Below are 24,084 nucleotides of genomic sequence, written 5' to 3'. Positions count from 1 at the left end.
CATCGACGATACCGGTTACCGGCAACTACTCATAGACGATACCATGCATAGAAAAAACACTGTCCACCCTTCGGGAAAGAACATATATCGACGATACCATTAACCGGAGACTACTCAGACGATACCATCCACATAACAAACTGTCCACCCATCGGTAAGACCATACATCGACGATACCATTAACCGGAGACTACTCAGACGATACCATCCACATGACAAACTGTCCACCCATCGGCAAGCCCATACATCGACGATACCATTTACCAACAAATATTCATCTACGATACCATGTAGACGACACCATTCATCGGCGATAGGGAGTGATGCCACCGATCGGTGTTTAAGAATATTCGACACTCAACATCTGTTTGTAGGTACCCAAATGGGACCTGGAAATTTGGTTAACATTTGTACACAAATTATTTACTCATACTAATAAAATACACAACGATGAGTAAAATATACGAATCCTGCACGTTTTTGGATTATCCTCTAAAAACTCGATTTTCCACTGTTTAATCGCAGTGTCTACGGGACGTTTAAGTCTCTCAATATGCCCTCATCTCGTTAGTCATTACGTCACACGAGCAGACAGTTTACCGGGTAGTGACAGCCTTACGCGTTTGTCCTGTTAGCGTCCTCTTGGCGTTTTTTCAGGGAATCCACCATTTTTCCTTCTTGTATGATTGAATATCTCTATTCGTCATAGCCCATATACCAAATATGCCATATTGTTGTAACTACCCTATAAATAATGTCATGGGGATGTATCTTTAAGTATTAGCTTAATATGTAATCTGTGAAATAGGGGGGTCGATGGAACCTGGTTTAGAATTAACTTCGCTATTTTTTGCTGCATGGCCAGTAGTTCCACCTTCGGCCGCTGGGATTAAGTGGGTATTGTCTGTTGTTTAAAAATGCCGGCGATCGTTTAGCCAACTCTCTACCTGTCTTCGAGAAATCTGACTTATCTTCACCGTCTGAACAGATTAATATATTCTGCCCACGGTTCGTTTATTTAACTATTTCTTCATTCCTGATTTCCTGATGTTGCCCCCCCCCCCCCCAAACCCAAGATGGTCTACACCGGAAACGTTCATTGCCGTTAACTTTCGATTATTCAATATTTGATTGGTACATCTAGATTTGCAGATGTTTTACACAGAATAATCACTGCATGCTTGTGACAGTATAGCTTAGAAACGCTGTTTCCAGTCCGCTTAGTGCACGAGCAGTAAGTAAGGACAGGTAACTCTAACAGCTAACCAACAAGGATTTAACGCTAAACCACCTGGCTTGAAAATTATGAAGATTTAAACTATACTAATGTCCAAAAGAAAGTATACACTGTGCATTTCGTGCTGCATCAACCAAAGTCGTTTTCCATCGTATGCGGCATTTGGGTACAATGTCAATTTGTTTCGCTTTTTTTATTTTGGAAATATTGAGTTTGGACGCAAGAGAAAAACCCGGTAAAGTTTTTTCAAAAGTTTTTAATCAAAATAAAAATTAGTCATATTTTTAGTGTGTATACTTTCTTTTGGACATTATAGCTTGAATATAAGCGTGTGAGCGGTCTATAAATGATGTCGTTGTGGTGCGTTGTCCGAGTAGCTGTCATCATTTTCTTATGTTTTATTAGATAATATACTCTTCAAAAAAAGTAGGGGATATTGAAATGAAAATACCTATGCAGGTTGCGATATGATATATAGTCATGGACACTTGACATGCTTTGAGAGTATGTTCACAGATGAAGACCTTATCGCCTCAACAGAACCACTGAGCTGCACATACGACACGCAATAGCGCCATACACGTGGGAGGGGATCATTGTCAAATTTGACACTTCAAGGAAGGGTTGATGAAAACTGCCGCGTGCTGGTTTATCTGTCCATGTTTGCTTTCCTATCGGTTCTTGCATAAGATTTACCGTTTAGCGTATCTTTGCTTTAGAGTGTTACGTTTAATTTGATCGGGAGAACTGTTCGTCGACGTCAACGTCAACCGACAACGCTGCAAAAATTGACCATGGCACTGCAAGAGGAGTGGGTCAGATTGCCCCAAATCGTGATTGGACGGTTGATTAGGAGCATGTTACGACGAAATGCTGAATGTCTGAGGATTGGTGGAGCAATTACTCATTATTAAGACAAAAATCAAAAACGTCCATTTTCACTTTTGACGGTGTATCTCTTTGCGAGTGAAATGGGGCCGTCAGATAAGCCGCCCATATGAACTGTTTATGTATAGGCAATTGGCCTTTTATTAACATACACTGGTTACCTCTAATAAAAACAGCAGTGCATTTCCGCAGTTTTGTATTGTTTCTGAATATCCCTACTTTTTTGAGGAGTATATATATAGAAATATAGTACACTCTTAGTCTCAATTGTTTCATGCTCTCATTGACCCAAGGTGTGACTCAAGAAAGGTGACTATGGGAAAGGGGCCAACACTTTAAGTTAAATATTCGTATAATTATTGGCATAGGGTATTAAAATATAGTCGGTGAATAGATATGAAGAGATTGTTCAATAAAAGATTTGAAGAGGTTGTTTAATAATACATTTCAATAATTTGCTAAAGCTTCAAGCAATTTCTAAGGTTTAGATGAATCAGAATTGAATGCATTCTAAAAATATAACAATTTGTTGATCTTGCTTTAACGTAAGTTCATATTTGCTCCATCTAACTCAGATGTTTAATAATGATCTATATAAACTCAAGACTTCTTTTGGGAGTCCAGGACTAAATTATTAGGGAGGGGGTATGTTTACAAAGTGAGTCATTACGAACTACATGTACCATTTTCACGACCACTATTCTATTCTATAATACCCATCGAAATGAAGAGAAATATTAATAATTTAAGGTGCCATATACCACAGGAAATATTTTGTTTGATTTTTGTTTATCCTAGTAAACTGTGCCTATAAGTATTGCAATATCAAATTATGGAATATGTCGACAAACTCTGGGACGCAGTGCGTGAATACAATAACATTGACAATGCAATAACATTGCGCGGCTTTGAACACAGTGCGTTTATACGATAACATTGACAATACAATAACACTACTGCGCAAATTTAGACAAGTCTCTCTTGATGACTAGCTGAACAATCCCGGTACGTTTTAAATAGAATTCTCATGAGTCCGGTCTTGCAGAGCGTTTAGAAAGTGACAGTTGCCATTTTAAATATTCATAGGTATGGTTATTTGTAAAACATTTTTGGAGCCATTTAAATATAATTTTTCACACAATCCGTAAAACTTTTAGATCCCAAAAAGAGCCGTTGGACTGCCAGTGGTGCCAGCATGCTCATCTTAAAACAAGCTTAGTGTATTCTGTGTGTCATTTCAAGATTAAAGATTTCTTTAACTTCTGTCGGCTTTTCATCCAAATTCTTTGCTTGTAATAAACATTGGGTACAAAAGTAATTTCATATTTTTTTCGTATATGAGTCCCAATCCCAAACTGATCAGTTTACGTTACTATGTTCTATGCAAGCAATGCACAGGCTATCCAGGCAGTGTTATGTGACGTCACACATGGAATGCATGCGAACTATAAAGGTCAGTCATCTTACACAGAGTTAGAAGAAAGCTTTCTCATTACGCCCATCAAAGCTCTACCACCCGCTATAATATTATTCTCAATTTCGGACAAATATTTTCAAACGATACTAGGTATATAGATGGCCATATTTTTGCGAAAGCGTATATTTTTTCTTTGTAACATTTGTGTCAACAAATTAAACGAAATAGACTGAACTGCCTGTAAACAGTGGGTGACAAATAGAAATGACTGAATTCAATTACAGATGTTATAGGTCAGGTATGTAACATGTAAATAGGTACATAGTGTAAATTACCACCATTCTTTAATACAAGTCAACACACACTCGTGACATTTGAACAAAAACTTCATCCCGACAAAAAAAATGTAAATAACATAGTAACACATTTGCAAGAAAATACGATTATGATTTTTTTCAAAAAGTTATTGAGAGCTGAGATAAGCTTTGTCTTCACCAACAAAAGCCAGATTATATGTGTTAATATTCCGTACCTCTTATTGATGGAATTCATTTAATATATCAAAAAACACCTACGCAAACGCGTTTTCCTACTATTCCATTCTGTGAATACAGCAACCTCAATGTGGCCTGATAGCCTAACATAGGTGGCTTACATTTTTTACATGAACTCCAATCAACCAATCAGTCGTTTAGTCTTGAAAATTAAACCGCCGAAAATGCGTTTTTCTTATATTCTATCGCTCCGAGGTTTATAATTTGTTACACGGGCTACAAAATTGTAATTAGGACAATACACACAAACACATAGGGCAGTACAAATCGACAAATATAGTGTATAAATTTAATGAAGAACCTGGTTGGAAAATGTTAAAAACGGCAACGATTAAAGCGGAATTGGTAACGCTGATTAACCAATACTCCCGATGCTATTCTCCTGTGAGATGGAAAAACCTATAGTATGTCAAATTTTGGTGAAAATTGAGTTAGACCCATATTTGGACTTAGTATATAATATAGGTTTTTCTCCTTCACTGAAAAGGCTTCTAATTATCTTCATCTAAAAAGCCAAAATAAAAATTTATTTTATATTCAGTAGCTTAATCCTGAAACAAAACAGTTTCCCTTTGTTTTCTCAAATTTGCATTCAACAGACTTACTAGGTTTTTCCAGATTACAGGAGTATTGTAGTATGTTTGACTTTGAGGCGAAACGTGAGTTAAATTGTCAATCATCGATGTCAATAATCGACACTCAATATGAGGTGAGTTAATCTTGACCGTGATCGGTCAGTCAAGTTCAACAAAAAGAACCGCGAGTAAAACTGCTTATTATGACGATGACTCACACTCTGTTATCACGACAGCGAATTTTAACACCGTGGTTTTTTTAAGTCACCTTTTTATATACAAGTACTGTTTTATGTTTTTACTAGCAGGATACCCGGCTTCGCTCGGGGGTCATAACTCCGAAACCGGAAGTGGTAGACTAACGTCACCTGGCCTATGTTACTCCCCGGTCCGAGCTACCCCTATACCCCAAATTTCAGACTCGGGTCAGACCTAGTGTAGCCGCCAACCCCGAACAGACCGGCTTCGCTCGGGGGTCATAACTCCGAAACCGGAAGTTGTAGACTAACGCCACCTGGCCTATGTTACTCCCCGGTCCGAGCTACCCCTATACCCCAAATTTCAGACTCGGGGCAGACCTAGTGTAGCCGCCAACCCCGAACAGACAGACAGACAGACAGACAAACGACAGTTACAAATATATATATATATAGATAATTGATCATTTATTTTGTATTGGACGTTAAATCTGTAATAAACAACAACAGCAAGACCGCTGATTTAATATTTCATACAATTAACATGTTTGTACGAGTCAACTATTATTAACTTTTGTGGACGACATTACCAATACCTAGTGGACGAGTCAACCTAAGCTTGTGGACGAGTTTGCGTGTGGAACGAGTTAACCAGCTATTTTAATACGTGATGACGCTAGGTTGTAGACTACGCCCCAAAATCTTGCCTAACATCGTATGAATAGAATACTGTCATAGTCACGTGATCTACATGTTTAAGTTTTATCCAAGGTTTGATGATTAACTTGCAAGAGAGAGTTATCATCTGAGCGAAGAGCGTTATAATTACAATACAGATAATACTTCACAATGTTTTCCGTAAGTATAACACTTTTATGATTTGCGTAGCCCAAGAAGAATTGTCTGGCAGTTTCGCAGTGGTTCATTTCGCAAGAATAGCATTAATTTATTGGATTCTATCGTATTTAAAATTATACTGAAAGGAAATTTGCTGATTATTTAAGACTGTGGATAATGGTACTGCTAATTATTTAAACGGGGCTGTTGATTATTTAAGATCGTAGGTAAAAGGGAAATGAAAAGGGGTTTAATGTTCTTCAACACCAACCCACCCACTCTTCATAGAATTCCAACTGGCAAGGGTTCTTTTACGTGCAAATGCCTGTAGCATTGTCACCAAACATTTATAAATAACGTGTTACATATTGTAATCTGCGAATATTGATGTTTTAAAATCGCAGCTGATTATCATATTACCATTTAGACTAAACTTTAATAGTGTAAAATTTCTGGGTTGAGTATTTCAATAATATCATGTTTATTACCTTTTACATATAACGATGATATATTAGGATAACGTTAAACAAAAGAAACAAATATAAATTTAAAGAATTCCTAACTTATTTTAAATGTTTTTAAACATTTAGACAATGTTTGAAGTAAACCAGTAAACTACCGCGTCTATTTTTCTTCCCAAAGGAATGGATATTTTGATAAGTTTTCAAAACTAAACTAATATCTTTATTAGTCCATGGTTCTGTAAGATCTAAATCGAATTTGTGAATATTTTCCTAACAAAATATAGTCATCCAATTTTAACCGCGTGTCATTAAGCCCATGGATATTCCATGTGTATATTTTAATATTATTTAATATCAGTAGAGTAAAAGAGATAAAGATGGATATGTAAACCTACAATTGCCAATCTCTAATGCAGAAACTTACAAGGCCGTCCTGACATAAGACGCAGATTGCAGATATAACGATGGAGTAATGTGTATTACATACCACCGACAAGAACGATAACACAACTATAAAACATACACGGTAAAATAAAAATAAAATAACAAATATAAACCATAAAGTATAAATACAAATGTCGTATTTCGTCTAATACCAACCCATTACTTGCAAGGAGATCGGCATTAAACCTAAACAACTATCTTTGTTAGACCAAATTTATGAATATATTTTGTTTTACAAAATGTTCGCCATCCAGTTTGCACCGCATGTGTTTATAATCCCATTCTTATTGGGTGCAATACTGTAAACAGAAATGTACACTAAAAATATCTTGAACATGTCCTTGATATTTATCAGTAATTGCCGCTAGTGTTTTTAAAAGGTTAGACACACTGTGCCAAATTAAAAATATTAAAATATAATAACTTTTTAACGAATTCCTGGTAGTTAAATGTTTCATATGTTGGTAGAAATTTTATTATATATTTTCTTCAAGGAAATCTCCCCGTAACACGTTTCCATACGACAACAACTAAATTCTGCCGGTAACTGTACATGTTTGTAAACAATAAAACACATTTTAAACACGTAATCTTACTTTTCTTGAAGACGAAATATCCCAAAACAGACTGATTAATTGTTATACCCTGGAGCTATAAATTATTTATAAGAAACCTTTATTGACGTAGGCATTATTGTTGAAAACCTCACCCGATGACTTACTCTTAAATACAGGAAGACGACATAAACAAAACAAGTGCAGAAATAAAAACAGTATACACAGAGTAAAAAGACTATTATGATATATGTTAGAGTGTGTGCGTCACACATGGGGGGGGGGGGGGGGCGGGAGGGTCCGAACCCCCAATTGTTTTTCTGGGGGGCGGGGGGGGGGGGCTGAATATACTTGGACCTCCCCCCCCCAAATTTACATAGTAGGCCCAATTTCCTATTTATTTACAACAATTATTAGGATTAGTTTAGATTCTATCTGTATAAAACCTGTACATATGGTTTATACTGCTAAAATAAAACACAGAGATAATCATCCTGGAAACATGTGAAGTGAAAAGTACCTGTGTTCCATAAAATTGTGTCTAGTTAGCCTGTCAGTTATATTTTGGTAGTTTTTTTTCTGCCACTTATCAGAGTGAATCGCATGTAGGTACCCAAAAACATAACCGCCTAAACCAAATATTTATCGCCCGCTCAGCCAGCAACGTAACCATATTGCTTTTGCACGCGGTGTCTTGGTAGACTGCATGGCCACATGGTGTTTGTTTATATTTTTTAGGGGTTTTAAAAATATGGGTTAGGATTAGGGGTTAGGGTTGCGCCCCCCCCCCCCCAATATATATTTCACGGCTACGCCTCTGTGTTAGAGCAGTGATTCTCAACCTTTTTTAAACCAACGGCACACCTTGGAACACACGAAAAAATGGCGGCACACCTGGCTAAATATAAGAAAAATATTTGAATTTTGCAAAATAAAAAACATGGCAAGTCATAGACGGCATACAACCGTCGGACTAGTCATAGACACAATATAACGATTCAAACTAATAAAAAAAACCCACAGCTATGAACTTTATTGCAGTGTTTCGAATTTCACCAGTTAAATAGCTGGCTTCTTTACTGTGTCGTTCAAAATTTTGCGGCACACCAAGGAAGATCTTGCGGCACACAGGTGTGCCATGGCACACTGGTTGATAATCAGTGTGTTAGAGTGATTCTAAATTTGTGAACTTGCCGACAATTCTAAAATGTCAGATAAGTTCAGATGAGTAGCCTACCCGCAACATTGTTTTAGAAAAGAGAGTGTATGTTATTTTTAAGTGAGGTGCAAAGAGACGACGGGGCGTGTAAAACACTCCACAAGAAAACCACGAGTCCCGTCAATGTCTACACACAGCCTCTACACTTCGTTCCAGATATCCCGTCACTCAATGAGTATGGTACTAGCTCACTTACCCGGAGGTCCTGGCTTCGAACCCGGCGTTGGCCGAGTATTAAGTTAATCGGATTTTTCCCCATTGCCAGTAGTGCAGAATGGATGGCTTGTCAAGGAAAGCCCGAAGTGCAACATTAGAGACTTTTGGCAAGCGGATTTTTCCCATCCGTATCCCGTATCCGTATCGTATACGTGATACGTTGCGTCAATGTAGTTTTAAAGTTTTGGCAGATTTTAGCAATTTTTGGTTTCACTAAAGTATCATTTCAGAAAGTTTAGCCCATAGATCAACCAGTATGCAGACAGGCGGGAAAAATATGAAAATTCCGAGAAAAACCCATCAAAAATAATGATTAAATTGCAGTCGTTATCACTGTTAAAATCACATCAAATATACACCTTCGTGTTCCAGGATACACATAGATTCATAAAAACGCTATGATGCAACATTTCAGCGTCGAAAAGTAGCAAAAAAGACGGTAAAAAGACGACAGTGTTATACGGACCATTTCCGTATGAAAGCCGTTCCATACGTGCTGCCGTATCCGTGTGCCGTATGACGTATGAGAAATACACAGACATTGATGACGTCACACGCAAAATCCATACGGATACGCGATACGGACCAGGAAATTACGCTTGCCAAAAGTCTTTAATGTATTTGTTAGCGTGTACGTAAAAGAGTCCTTGGCGGTTGGATCCTCATAGCTGAGTGGACGTCTTCATTACTTCGGATGGTGCAGAAATGTAGGATGTTAACCCCATTCCATTTCATTTTCCATATAGCCCAGGCCAGTCAAACCCCATTAAGATTTCAAAATCATCCGCTTTCTTGAACTATGTTTTGTTAATTAGCGAGGCCGGGCTTGAAACAGTTTTGAAATAGAGTTGGCGATAATCAGTTTTTAGAGAAGTTAGCATAGTTAGCAGCTCTGTTGACACAAAGTAAAGATACATATTTGTTGAGATTTGTTTACAAAGAATATTAGAGTAGATTGAAAGATTGTGAGTTACTTGAGCCAAACGATAATGACTGAAAGGTTATGTAAACAATGTATTATAGTCTGAATGACCACAAACTTTACGTACATCGCGTGAAAGAATGTACAATAAACCACAGGCGCCTGTAACGTGGAAAATATTTAAAAAATAACATTAAGCTATGACTACTTTTTAAATAACATCAAATTAACATTAACCAATATTTGATTGAAACAGGTGTAATAAATATCAACATATAATATTAACAATTATATAAATAACATATTTAATCACAATAACATCTTTGGCAATAAGGGGCTACAGGAGTTCACTCATGGTCGTACCGAGCTGGGGCAACGCATGGCTAGGTAATAGAAATTTTGTTTCTACTGATGGCAGTTTCGTTGCGAAACTGAAAAGGCAGCCTCTGAGAGAAGCTGAAGGCATGAGCCTGGGGCAGTCGTAAGTAGGACAAACTGCGGAATCTGAGTAGGAGTTGATTTCGGGGGCATGGTTGCTATAGGATTGAAGAAAGCTCGGGTTGTAAATTTTGTCAAAGTGTTAAGATAATTATGATATATTTTTGAGGGAAAAAGGATTAAGCTACGGCTTAATTAAATGCCAAATGGAATTGCAGGTTGATGAGGGAACATGAATGAACTCTAAGACCTGTAATGGAAGCCCCCAAAAATAGTAATAATTAAATTAAAATGATCCTCATTTTGTAGAGATAATTTACTACATATAAAGTATCCTTAAATAAATCAACTTATTTACATAAGCCCATTTTCTCTTGTGCATCTCTTATTGACTTGGCATCTGTTCTGATGCATTTCCTGAAGCAGTCAGATGACCATTTCCCCATCGTTTTGATGAGGTGGTTTGGCACATGGGCTCTAGTCGCTGTCGTGGTCGCCGCTCCTATTCTGAAGCTGTGACCATTATATTCATTTGGTTGAATATTTTAAGAGCTTCCTTTAAAATATTTATAAATAAAGACCTGTCTAAGACCCTACCCTTGCTGCTGACAAATAGCGGATCCTCGCTTAATGCTCCACTGCTGTTTCTAAGTGTTAATTAATTCTACATAATAGCTACTGGGCATACTAGTGGCGCGTCTCTTACTCTGTTAATAGATATAGTCACCCCTTGTCTGAAGACGTCAACTTTGGAAGCTTTTAGATGTAACTCAAAATTATCTAATGAAATAAATTTCACGTCTGACATTGATAAATTAATATGAGGGTCAAACTGTGAGTTAGGCTTGACAGTAAATTCACCACATCGCAAGAAACCAAAGAAAGCTAAAGAACATGCTGCGGTCAACATGACTGAATCATAAATACAATAACTGATACGAATATACTCCATAATTTTGACTAACATCTTTAAAGTAATAGGTAGTCGTTTAGTCTTTGTTTTGCTCTGTGCTTTTTTAACTCCTCTTAAAGCATATTGTAGATTTAAAAGATTGTTTGACTGAGTCAGTGGGGTATTTATATTAGCACATATGTATTGATAACGTATACCTGTTAAGTAAAGTTTGATGGTTTGATATCTTAGATTTTTCTCAGCACAATGAGCTACAAAGTATACAAGAATGTTTTCATTGATTAAAGGGGGTGTATCACCAGAAGTACTCCACAAATTGTTAAATATTAGGAATTCCTTAAATACGGAAAAGGCTGAGCTATAAAAAGCGCTAGTACTGGGGGCTAAAGCTGTATCTAAAAGTATTGTTACAACATGGTCTAAATGAGGTATAACTGGTTCACAGATGGTGTACTTGTTGGGTTTTTTTTCTGCTGTTGGTGCCATAAATTTGAATTTCTCCACCTGCAAACGAGAAAGAGAGTCACTAACCAAGTTTCTACGACCTTCAATATGCACTGCATGTAAAATAAAGTTATAGGTTGCCGCACATCAGGTTAATCGTCTCCTAAGTTTCATAATGTTACTAGATTTGCTACGTCCCCTATTAATAATGTTCACGGTAGCCATATTGTCACAATGGAATAAAATCCGCTTCTGAGACCACAAATGGCCCCAAATCACTGCACAGGTAACTATAGGAACAAGTTCCATGCAAGCGATGGACATGTTATTCTGTGCTAAAGAGAAATCGGTTGGCCACGCACAAGAACACCAACTCCTATTGAAATAACCACCATATCTTTTACTGCCACTAGCATCTGTGTATAGTTCCATATCGGCCGATTCTACAATACATAGGTCGTGGAAAAACGATTTTGCATTTCAGAGTTTTAAAAAGTCTATCCACATGTTAATGTCACGTCGACAATCCACATTAAGATATATGTGATGGTGCAATTCCTTCACCACTGATACTAAAGACAATAGATATGAAGCAAAACCTCTTCCTGGTATAATTACTCTGGAGGCAAAGTTTAAATGCCCGAGTAGGCTAAGCAGTTCTCTTTTGGTGACCTTAGTACGTGAGGAAAATGATTTCAGGATGCACAAACTTCTTTCCACCTTGGCTAGGGGCAAGGAATCTTTCATCCTTATGCTGTCACGGTCTATACCTTTAAAAGTCATAGATGTAGCAGGTCCCTTAGTTTTGTCGGAATGTATAGAGATAGTTAGCTTCTTAAACACAGTTTTCAATGCTTGCATAGCCTTTGCTCCATCTGATGACGCACTGCTAATTAACAGAAAATCATCAAGCAAATACAAAAGATTTACTAGGTCATAATTAACGGTGGCCGTAAAATGTATGCCTTTGGAAAGGAGAGAAAATAATTTTGGACTACTGTGTGATCCAAAACACAACCTCACAAAGAAATAGTATTGTCCTTCCCACATTACACCATGATAGGCCCACAAGTCAGGTGATATAGGGAGCAGCTTGAAGGTATCTACAATGTCTGTTTTGTTGAGTATGGCCCCTCTTCCATGAGAAAGAATGATGGAAATGGCGTCATCCACTGTGACATAGGAAACTGAAAACTCTTCCTTACTAATTACTTCGTCCATGCTAGAATGTTCAGAATTATTATGTGGAGCACAGAAATCAACTATAAGCCTTAATTTCTTAGAACGGGCGAACGGTCCGATAACAAACCCTTTTTCGACATCAGCTTGAAGTAATAGCGACACCTTATCCGGTTGATTACAGGCTGACAAGAGCTTTTTACACACATAACTTTCTAAAGGCAGAGAGGTAAATCCTGTGTCAAATCCATGATCACGACAGTAAAATGTTTATCAGGGCGGTTCTGTAATTCCAATTCCAGAGCAGCAATGTTTATAGGGGTAGTCGCCTTAAAGATATAATTTGTTCCAGGAATCCGGGATACATTTTGTTTACAATTCGTACTCATGATTATGGAGTTGTTGGGCAAAGGTCAACTGCAAGCTTTATTTTTAACATTTTCTGGGTCTTGGCTGAGTGGTTGCTGGAACGACCTGCTGCATATATGTAACATTTTAGTAAAGTTATCATGAGTGAATGAGCATCCAACAGAGTTAAAATTGTTACAAATTTCTTTCCCGTTATGAAAAAGTCTGGGTCTACCATGTTTATCAAATTTTGAAGTTGATCTTCTCAAGTTTTCGTTGGTACTATAGCCGCTCTCCGGAGTCTTGTAAAAAGCTGAGTTAGCTACGACTAGGGGGCAGAATCCAGAAACATGCAGGAAACTCTGACAGTGATCACAGGACATGCTCTTGATACCAGCAAAAAGCCGCAAGTATAGTGATGTATCTCTATATGACCAATCGACTTTACAATTGTGATTAACCTCAAACTGCTCGGCTTTCTTAGAGAAAGCGTTGTGGTACTCGTAGAAATGGGAACTACCAAACTGCATGAACAGACTATCAATAAGGTCTGCATACTTGTCTAGTTCTCTTCTGCGTTCTGGTTCTTTCTCACATATGACGTTCTTAAAACGCCGGAAAGCCAATCTGAATTCGTGGATGGTGAGATTCCTGTGAAGTCTAGGGTCATTAGCCTTCACCACGACTTGATTTCTAGCTTGGTCTATAATTTTTGTTTCCATCCCTGGCACTAGTAGCAATGCTAAATTAACATGTTTATGGGCATGAATGACCTTTCTAACGTTCTGCGGGACAACATTTACATCTGGTAAATTGTCTATCGGAATTCTCTTAAAACCAGTGGTCATACCTGTTAACTCCCATGTCTATGACTGGCCATGGGGTTACTACCGTTGCATGGTTGTCATCAGTGCCTGTAGTAAGCAAAGTTTCTGTCAGTGTTATATCTCTCGGACCAATTCTTCCCGTGGGCATGACATTATTACAAAAGCCGACTGCTGCTTGTACTTGGTTTGTTGACAGTTTATAGTTAATTTCCGCCAACGATGTTTGTACTCCGGCTAATTCTAGTCGTAAACGATGTAATTCGTTGCTTTGGGCACTTCCCGGTTGTTAATTATTATTATCAGTTATCATGAAGTGGTGTTCTCGATTCCTGCCAACCGTCCGTTTGGGAAATAGAGGCATGGGCGCTGCCATTTTGGTTCCCTCCCCCGGAAGTGATATTGTTATTGTTAATTGCATAACGAGAGCTAGCATCAAGGTCAGGTTCAGCAGCACAAGTTATAGCCGGACTTTCGCCCTCGTATAACTGTTTGAAGACTTGAATCAAAATTTTATTAGGCGTACTAGTGGGTAAGATCATCCCCGGTTGCTTTAGTTCCTGACACAATTTCTGTGAAGACCAGTTCTCTGGAACGTCAGCGTACCGAGTACGTTTAGGACTTACAGATGAACTGTCATCTCGGCCGCCATTGTTTATGAATCTGGTTCCTATGTTTGCACTACGGGAAGATTTCGACCTCGTTCAGAGCTTCACTGGACGTTCTGTGAGTCCTTCTGCGAGAGCGACCCCTTTTACAATACATGATAACGCAAAGTAATGTGAAAGTCAAGATTTAAAAGGGTGGGATGATTCTATGTATCTACCACATGTCTAAAGCCTGGTACGTCCATTTTCGTAAGTGAGATTATTAAATAACTGGCCTGAATCCGATTTCTAACTCAGGGGCAAATAAATCGTCTGAAACCGATTTTCTTTCAGTAGATATAATAATACCGAGGTGGGAAACCGGTTGGAAATAAATAATTCGGACCAATGTTCACTACTCTAGATTCCGTCAACCAGCATACTCTTCGCAGTATTTCGTTTTATTAGAGCTAATTCCAAATTATGACTGGTCAATAGTCCGATTAACAACCAATAGCATTACGCTTTAAACAGAGCTCCAAATTGGACCAAATATGTTTACATAACATTACGTCATGACTCACGATTTTATTATGTCCAATTAACCAGTGCATAGCAGAATATTGCAGAAAAACTAATTGCGTGACAAACAAGGCTATCAACACGGATACAATGTAAACAATACTTTCGCCGTTTTTAATACCTTAAATGACTGTCCAAAGTTTCAGGGAAGACCCCAGATTAAATGAAGGGCTGTCATGTTGCTGTACTTGGGATAGATTTGATTGAACGGGAAGAACAGACACACTCCCTCAAAAGCTCAAGTATCAGAAGCCAATTATCCAGCAATGGCCAGAGAGGGATTTCTCTAGCCATTGCTTCAGGTCAACCAGTGGCAATACTCACTAATTTTCGCTAGTCATAGCTTGATGTTATTTTTGAAATTTTTTCCACGTTACAGTTGCCTGTGCAATAAACTGCCACACTACCGAGAACTTGTCTTCTGGAGGTAGTGACCAAAGCTTCAATGAAGAACCGAATGCAACCCAGAAGTTGTACACTGTCAAAGAAAAAAAAGAAAAGTGTGATAAATTTAATACGATTTGCAAAAGTTTCAATTGATTTAACTTCACCAAAATCCGTTACGAACTTGTAAACTACTTCAATACTGAACATATTTCATTTCTCAGAATCAGTTACACAGGTGATGTTAAACGAAATCTTGTTGGTCACGCTGACAGTGATTGAGAATGATAAATATTTATCCCTTTTTATATCAAATATCAAATATATTAAGAACCGCGGTTATTGAGTTGTAGGACAGACTTGTCTGGGTTCGGACCCTCGGTTCTCGCCTGCGGAGTGGAAGATTGCGGAACGTTGAATATCGATATGGTTCCTTGCATGTACACAAGGTTTCACATTGAATTTGAAAAAAAAAAAAATTTGAAAAAAACCCCAAAAACGGCAGTACGATTTCAAAATCAGAGAGGCACTTTAATCAAATCATTCTAGAAAACGACTTACTAAATGGATCAAAGCAATTTTTTGTGAACAGCATGTTGACACATTAATAATTAATTCATCACAATTCCAAGACATTACGAGAAGGTTAAGAGCCTGTACACAGTCGATACATCAGTATATCGTGTGTCCACCGCAAGTGTTAATAACAGCAGCGCAGCGTCTGTACATGGAGTGGGCCAGACGATTGATGAACGCCAGTGGCATCTGGAAACACACTCCCAGAAAAGCCTGGCGCAATTCATCGACTGTGTTTGGTCTCGGTACGACGTTATTAAGTCTCTGAATTCCATCTCAACGATGTTCAATCGGGTTTAAGTCCGGGCTAAGGGCTGGCCAGTGCATAACGTTGACACTGTTCTGCTGTAGAAAGTCCCGAGTGACTCTGGCGGTGTGGGCACGTGCGTTGTCATGCAGGAAAACGTTGTTTCGATGACGTGCGAATTGTGGTATGACGTGGGGGCTGAGAGCTTGATCGATGTAGCGCACTGCTGTGATGCCGCCTCCTCTCTCTGGACCAAGATTTTGGAACACCACAGGACCCACTCTCTGGTTCAGGCCGATTTGACCCCAAACCATTAAGCTTGGACCTCCCCATGAGTCTCGTTCCAGGACACATTGGTCAGAATAACGCTGGCCACGTCGACGCCATATTCTGGTTCTGCCATCTGCAGTTGATACGCAATACCGACTCTCATCTGTGAGCAGAACAGTTTTCCATTGTCTGTGTCGCCAGTTCTGGTGTTGTTGGGCAAACTGTAGACGTTCACGTCGATGGAGAAGGGTGAAGATCGGTCCACGGTAAGGTCTATGGCAATGGATGTTCTCTCTGGTGAGACGTTGGCGCACTGTATGGGTACTGATGTGTCTTCCGTGTGTTCCCGCTGTCTGGCGTGCTGTCTCAGATGCCTGTGTGAAGGGAATCTGCACGTGCTGTCGCACAACATGGCGGTCTTATCGCCTTGTGGTAACCCTTGGTCTACCAGTTCGGGAGCGATCATCCGTGGTGTTGGTGGCCCGACTGCATTGCTGAAGCCTGTAGATGGTCCGAACATTGACCTGGAAGTGATTGACAACGGCTTGGGCAGTGTGGCCAGCGTCGAGTCTTCCAAGCGCTTGGTTTCTATGAGCTTTCGTGAGTCGTGGCATGCTGCTGACGTTGTAGTGTGAATGATTCAACCAGGTATGGGGGTGCATTTTATAGGCTGGTCCCAGTGAACAGCACCTGCAGCATGAGTTACATGAAAATCATGGAGAACACATTACCATCTCAGAAGTCAGGTTGCGTTTTTGAGAACATTTCATGGGTTCAAATCTGTGTTTGGGAAGGAACCTTATTGCTCAGGTAAAGTTGGAGATGTGGTCACAAATATACAATAAAAACATTTGGCAAGGTTTATGCAATGCGTCTATTCAGAGTAACTTACCAACCTCAAGTTTCGTTTGCTGCTTAGTATATATGACATGTTACGAGTTCATACGAGATCCGGGGGTGGGGTGGGGGGCACAAGCTAAAAATGCACTTTTTCGTACAGTCGGGTCCTAATCCATAAAGTTACGCGCTAGAATGTCCACAATAAATGTGAACGGATGAGATTAATTCAAAATCTGATTTTAATTTTAAGTTTTGGGGAATTTGGAAATACTCTATTGTTCCTTCCACCTAGTGAATGTGTGTTTTCTCTTTGTAGCTGCTTTATCTCCAGCAAGTAAATGTGTATTTCTCCTTTGTAGCTGTTTTATTCCGAACTAGTAAATGTATGTTTTCTCTTTCAGTTTGTAGCTGCTTTAAGTATATGTACGATATGTGTTGTAAATGGTTATCCACAGGGCCCACCCACAAGTGCTTGTGTTGACATGTACCCTACTGGACACAAAGCGAATGCTCAAACCGGAACTCCGTATTTTCAAATAACCGTGGATCAAACCACATATTCTGCTGGTGGCACTGTTACAGGTAAGTTAGATTGGTAATATAATCACCATACTATCTAACTATTAGTCTTGGGGCTCAGTGCGGAGGGGTGTCTATCAAATGCGCACAAAACCGTTGGGGCGTTTTCGAGATATTCGGGGTCAAATGAGTTCATTTGCACTGAAAGTGAATGCCATTCTGGTATCATGAAAACAAGCTGAAAATGATCGAACGTAATCACCCTTTCAATAAAAATGTAAACTTGCTAAATTCACCTTTGTTCTTTGTAACCCCGAATTCAAAAGGTCAATAAATGACAGCATAAAATATAAAAACTTGCATAACAGAACCCAAACACTTCGAAAGCTGTTTCAAGACAATTAAATCAAAATCTCTCTAAATTAGTTTTACAACGAATGATATACATAATTATAATGATACGTTACCCCCCCCCCCCCCCCCTCCCCCCTCTCGCTTTTGTGACGATAGCATGGTACATGTATGTGTTAGTTTACAAAAACACCTAAAAGACCTGGTGTTCGAAATTAAAGGGCGTATGACTCGATTCTTTGGAATCTTAAAATAGACGAAAATGGGTCTAAAAGCATAATCAATGTAACATGAATGTATATAAAGTGATTATAAGAATATTGTAATTTCTAATCAATTATGTTCGGTGAAATACTGAACAGTCCAAATTGAATAGCTGTCGTTTACGCCTGCTTAGTTCATTTTTCAGGTTTTATAATTATTATTTTGTAGTTTGTGAATCTGTCATTACTAATTACTTCCGCATTGTCTTGTAGGAAATGTTTTTTGTGTTACAAATGTCGCCCGAAAACAATAGAATTCACGACTCGTGTACCGATTATAACATGTTTATTGTGTCTTAAATATTGGATATTTTCACGGCAACATAATCACATCAATATTGATTGAAATGGACCAATATTGAATTCTAATTCGTGTTTATAATTTCGAATATTATAGAAAACACTTGAGTTAGAGGTTTAGTTTCTTTAAGTCAGACCACCACCAGCTTTTTAACAAATATTTTTTACCCCCCCCCCCCAAAAAAAAAACCCCAACAAAAAACAAAACAAATGCCTGGGCATAAGCGATTTTTCGATACAATATCTTAAAATCACGTGTGACAATCCCGATGATCATTTTGAATTAGGATATGTATGTCCATTCCAAACTGAACCAGTTAAAAAAGAGGCAGTGGGACATAGAATTTAAAGTTTGCCTATGCTCAATGTTCCATAGCCCCATTCATCCGACGGTCTCATGGCCAATAAATGACAGTTTTAACCTTTTGTTTTATTCAGTAATTAATTTCACAGTTTCTTTAAGTTCTATATTTCGGTTTTCTAGTGAATTTGATTGCCACCTCTAACTACTATGAAGGTGTTTTTATACAAGCTAGAAGAGCTGTCAGTAATTGTTCTGATGGTACAAACGATACACCGGTGGGAACGTTTACCATACCCAGTGGTGACACATTCCTTCAACTTATGACATGTAGCGGTGTTTCTGGTGTAAGTATAATCACACGAGTTTTATAAATATACATTCAACATCAATACCAATTCAAAAGTTTTATATGTAACTAGTACGTCGGTAGTCTGCTCACAATTCAAATAGCTGGCGTCACGAATTTTCTACCTTCTCTTTATAGTGTCGCGGTTTAACAATATTCCGAGCTTTGGTTAATCTCGCGCTAATAGATTGGTTGTTAAAGAGCTTGTTAACCAATCGTAATTTGACATAGAAAATGCACGACCAAAACTTTAAACGCAAGAAGCCGGGACACATACTCCTAATCTCGCCCCGGCTTTGCTTCGCTATGAGTTAACCTCGCATGGCAAGGCATAATTAGTGTGTAGCCAAGAAAGCGACTTGAATTCGCTGCGGCCTTTCTTGCATTCACGACTTCGCCTTCCGGTTATAAGTTGGTCTGATTGTTCAGAAAATGTCGCAGGAAAGAAGTGTGCATGACGTTTAAAATGTTTTATGTTTGTAGAGTGCAGTTTCCCAGAAAACGAGTGTACATATAACTAATAAGACTATAACATGGACAGCTCCTACTCCAGCTGTTGGTCAAATCTATTTCAGGTAAGTAGCGACTTTGAAAATTCTGTGGGTTTTTTTTTTAAAAAAATGCCAAAGCCACATCCCAGTCGCACCTTACAGATGAGATAACAGTCTACACCGTATATAATTAATTCTTCGTTTCGTTTTAATTTTTTTGTTATTTTAATTTCTCACTTAACCACGCGATCGTACCGTTTGGGAAGTAATGGAATTTGGTGACCAAATTTGGTTGAAATTATGTCGTTGGTTGATTTCCATGAGTGATAAAAAGCCCGCGCATCTTGTTCATACAAATAGATTGTCCGATGATAAGAATCTAAGTTTGAGAAATTCTACCGATAAATCTTATATACCGTTTTTATATCTCACTTGTTTTCTTTGTTTTAGGGGAACTTTTGTGAAGAACGAAAAGACGTTCTGGACGGACATATCTTCACCAGTTGTTAAGCCGACCGGTGATTCCTCTACCAGCCTAAGTGTTTGTCCTGTTAGAACTACTATGGCTGACAACGGCTCTGGTAGACTTTATAAACCAGTCTCACTGGTCATTTTGTTATCGACCATCGTAACTGTATTGAGTCGAGGTGTATAAATACGATGTGACACGGTGAAAGGAGTTCAACATTGAAAAGTTTGACCCTTCTTTCCCTTTGTCGTGTGTAATATTTCAAATTACGAATAGAAAGACTCACTTCTAACTTCTTTTAGCCGAAAAAAAATGACTGTGGTCGCATATTTTCGAACACACGATGACTGGACGGTAGGCTAAATGATTTGCACTGTTATAATGGTCTGGTAATTGCATTACATGGCAGAATGGTCATGGATTTGTAGATCTACTTTACACTTTAATTAACATAAAATCATATAAACATTTGACATTTAAATAAATGACACAATATTACTTACATTATACATCTGGAGAAAAAGTAAGCACCACCAGTAATAGTATTCTATATATAATTTTGCATAATATCGAAATCAAAATAAGCGTTATACTTAAAAGAAGCATTATGTAAGAATTAGATAAAGAGCTGGCTGTTCTTGCTATAATATATAGTTCAAAAATAGATTATGAAAAATGAATATATTGATAATTTTATTAAAAATTACATTATTCTGGGGCAAATTATGAATGTTGGAAGAAGCAGCGTTGATTGTTTATTATTGCTGCAACGGAACTAGACAAACGAGCCTAAGATTCGATTATCCATTTTATCGTTCAATATTTAAATCTCTGCCATCCGATAGTCTAGAGAGTTTATTATGTGCTTGTCATGTTAATAAATGTAATAGTTTATATAACAAAATAAAGCCCTGTAATAGACAGATTTATCTCAAGATTATATAATGCATCTTTAACTTTCTCCAGGTGTATATTTTAAATTGTCATCTATTATGATACTAGCATTTATGTTTATACATATCTTAGTTTATTCATTTCTTTCTTTATATTTATAAATTTATTTATGTAAAAAAAAAACAAAAAAAACAACCCAAAACGATCGTCTCCTTCTATTTATTAAATTGTACTCTGGACAGGTGCGTGTTCATTCGTGTTTAAAATATTGATAATTAATTTATTGTGTACCCTGTGGGTTTCTTTCCGAGCTGTGCTTCAAATTTAGTCCTGACCATTTGTCTTAAAAATTGTGTAGTTGTCAATTTGCTCCAACCTAATCTATAATGTACCTATTGAAATGGAGAGAAGTTTTATTATCTAAAGAAACACATTTGCAGAGTAGACTGTGCCTAGGTACTAGTATTTGATATCGGCTAACCCTTCCGATAAACTAACCCTCATCTCCACTAATTAACAACTTACAAGGAAAAGAGGAAAATACTATACGATAGGCCAATGTTTTGCTTCCACCTCCCGGAACCCCTTCCGAATAAAAAGAAACAATGAAATGTTGCAGCAATTGACCCAAATCGTGACCTTGTCAAAATATGCGCACTCGGTAAGCTGTTGTCCTTGAAATCTTTAGTTAATCACAATATTTATTATGAAAAAGGGGGTCAACTCCCAAAGAATTGCAAGAAATGTTTTTTTGATGGTTTTTGGTAGCGCTGGGTGTACTAAATGAAGTCCTACAAAAGTTTTACCAAAATTGGAGCACTGAAAAGTCCCAAATTTTGAGGGTAAAGTTCAGGTTTTTAAGCCATTTTCCATGAAATGGTACAACTTCAGACATACACAAATTAGTCAATTTTTGAGAGAAACACACGAAACTAACGCCATGCATTAGGTTTTCAGGGTCAAACTTTTATTTGGCATGGTTTTCATTGTTGTCCGGTGCTCTCTTGAGCCATTTTCGGGTATTTCATTACCCCAGAAACTTCCTTGTCCTGAATCCAAATTTATAAGGGGCATACATCTGCACAGTTTTATCATAAAATAGCAGTTTTAATCTCTAAATGTTTTTGGGGCCATTATTTCATTTGAAGATATGCTCAGTGGTGTTAAGTGATTCCTTATACCATTTGCAGGGAATGCCCTACCCAAAACATGTTGACGCGAACCCAAATTTAGGTAGGCCTAGGCGTATATTCGTAACTCTGCTCTACGTCATCACTTACTGCATATTTAGTATGTACACGTTTGGAGTCCATACCCTCAAAAATCTGATGTCTTGGAAGATGAGTGTAAGCAAGACCCGAAAAAGATGTGCACACAATTATTTACCAATTTGTTTCTCCCTTGTCAGTGATGCAGGACGGGGGGGGGGGGGGTGACAAGGACAGTTGTCTGGTCGTTCGGATGGGACGAAAAACCGGGGTCCCGTGTACTCATTGGCGTGCACGTAAAAGATCCCTTGACAGTTGGAATTCGATATAAGAGTAGGCCGTAGTGCCGCTGTCCGGGCAAAATTTCCCTCATAGCACACTGTATGGCGTATGCCCGTCTTCATTAGCCCAGTTCGGAGCAAAACAGTAGGACGTTAAACCCCATTTCATTTCATTTCATTTCATTTCCTCATAGAATGCGACTGGCGTGGTTTCGAATCCCCGGTTGTACGTGGCAAGGAGTAGGGTCGCCTGTCCAACCTCGTGGGTTTTCTCCGGGTCCTCCGGTTTCCTCCCACTGCTAAAGACCCCTACGCGCAAGCGAATTATGTAAATAAAATTAAAACCATATGTTAGTCCCGAAATGACCTAGTTTGTGTCGAGTGGACGTTAAACCCCATTTCTCTCTCTCTCTCTCTCTCTCTCCTCATAGAATGAATCGTGATGCCGTCTATATGATTTCTAATACACATGGGGTTCTTTTCATTAACTGAGCAACTTTTGCCATGACACTGAGCGTCCCGGTAGAACTGGCTTACAGTTTCATTATCATGTTTGATAATGACCATTTGCTGCTCAGGCTAAGCAGAGCGGTAAACAATTTGATTTATCGAGACTGTGGAACTCGATAACTTTGATTCTAATTGAGTGAGCGTGGTGAAACTGCGTGTATAGTTTCATAACATCACAACCTTGGCTAGGTCTGATGATGAGCATTTTCTGCTCAGGCTAGGTATAGACTTCAATCTGATTGGCCGAGATGTTGGAACACAATAACCCTCCTTTTAATTGAGGTAGAATGTTCTGTTCAGGCTAAGCATAGCGATAAGCAATTTTATTGGTCGGGACTTTGGAGCTCTATAACTTTGATTCTGAGTGGGAGTGGTGAAACTCCGTGTATAGTTTCATTGTCAAAGTTTAATGACAAGAATGTTCTGTTTAGGCCAGGAAGCGATAAGCAATTTGATTAGTCAAGACTTTTTAACATAACCAACCTCCTTTTGATTGAGGTAGAATGTTTAAACTTGGTTTAGATGCTGAAACGCATTATGGTACACGATTCGTGTATCAATGGTAAAATGTTTATTTTGTCTTAAATATTGAATATTAGAAGCACATTTTCCAGGTAAGATCACAACATCAATGTTGATTTAAATTGTCAAATAATTCGTGTTTTCAATGCCGAAGACTATGGATGATATCGAGCTGGAGACTTCCATATTTAGATAGCTGAATCAAATCGCAGTTCTAGTTAAGTTAAGAAAGCAACTCTCGTAGCAATGCCACCGATAAGTCTTCGGTACTGTTTATTGTATATTTCAGGGGAACCTTTGTAAAAAACAGAGACGTTCTGGACGGACATATCTTCACCAGTTCTCAAGCTAAATGGTGATTCTTCTGCCCTCCTCTCTGTCTGTCCTGTCAAAACTACTCTGAAGGACAGTGGTGCTGGAAGTCTTGACCAACCAGTCGCGCTTGTCATTTTGTTATTGACAATTGTAAC

At 38.3% G+C, this 24,084-nt stretch overlaps 1 long non-coding RNA gene across 1 annotated transcript; it reads left to right on the top strand.

The window, feature by feature from the left end:
• The first annotated feature begins 5,566 nt into the window (after nucleotides 1–5,566).
• On the top strand, nucleotides 5,567–20,229 carry LOC126815090 (uncharacterized). Its single transcript, XR_007677834.2, has 5 exons — nucleotides 5,567–5,726; nucleotides 17,558–17,738; nucleotides 19,074–19,237; nucleotides 19,723–19,814; nucleotides 20,181–20,229. It is a non-coding gene; the product is annotated as an uncharacterized LOC126815090 (long non-coding RNA).
• Nucleotides 20,230–24,084: the final 3,855 nt, after the last annotated feature.

Source organism: Patella vulgata, chromosome 3, assembly GCF_932274485.2.
Source record: "Patella vulgata chromosome 3, xgPatVulg1.2, whole genome shotgun sequence".
In the NCBI taxonomy this organism is placed as follows: Eukaryota; Metazoa; Mollusca; class Gastropoda; family Patellidae; genus Patella; species Patella vulgata.
This window is presented reverse-complemented; position numbering and strand designations above follow the sequence as displayed.